Source organism: Spermophilus citellus, assembly GCF_964194105.1.
Source record: "Spermophilus citellus genome assembly, chromosome: 14".
Lineage (NCBI taxonomy): Eukaryota > Metazoa > Chordata > Mammalia > Rodentia > Sciuridae > Spermophilus > Spermophilus citellus.
The window spans coordinates 48596513-48597243 of NC_138194.1; positions in this window are offsets into that span (position 1 = coordinate 48596513).

Here is a 731-nt window from a genome sequence, read left to right on the forward strand (position 1 = left end):
ATGTCACTTATTGAATGCTATTAGGAAAAACAGCTTTTGGTTAAAAGGTAATGTTCCAAATGATTAAATCAAGTTTTTGTTTTTAAGTGCTAGTATATTTTGGAGGCTTTCTTAAATATAGCAATACTTATTTTCCTACCTTCTTAACCAAATTATAAAGAAAATGGGGTAGCTTTTATTGATGAGATGAGGTCATTAAAAACTATAATTATACAGTCCTCAGAGCCTTTTTATTCCTATTCTTTTACTAGATTACAGTCTTTAATTTTTTTTAAATTTGATACCAAGTAGCCCATAATTGTTATTATAAATAGGCTTTTTATAAAATAGATTTTTCTCCTTCCTTTTATTAATTATTTTTACTCTGTTGGTGAAAGTTCATTAATATTCAAAATAAAGCAGTCTTTAAATATGATCTTGAGAACTCTGCCAAGTGTGTGAACTTTGGTGTATGGAATCTATGAAAATCTACTGAAGTTAATTAAGTACTTCCACTGCTGAAGTACTACAAACCTAATAGAAAGGACAATCATGGCTCATACTGGCTACTCTTTCCTATAACCTTCGATTTGTTTTTCTTACTTATATTTATAACTCCCCACAAATTACCCAGATATCCTGGAAAAATGTAAAATTTTATCAACTCACTTCTTTGCTTATAATCTTTATACTGCTTCTTCATACTTGGAAATAAATCGAGATTTTTCTTTTCCTCATGGTCTGCATGGCCT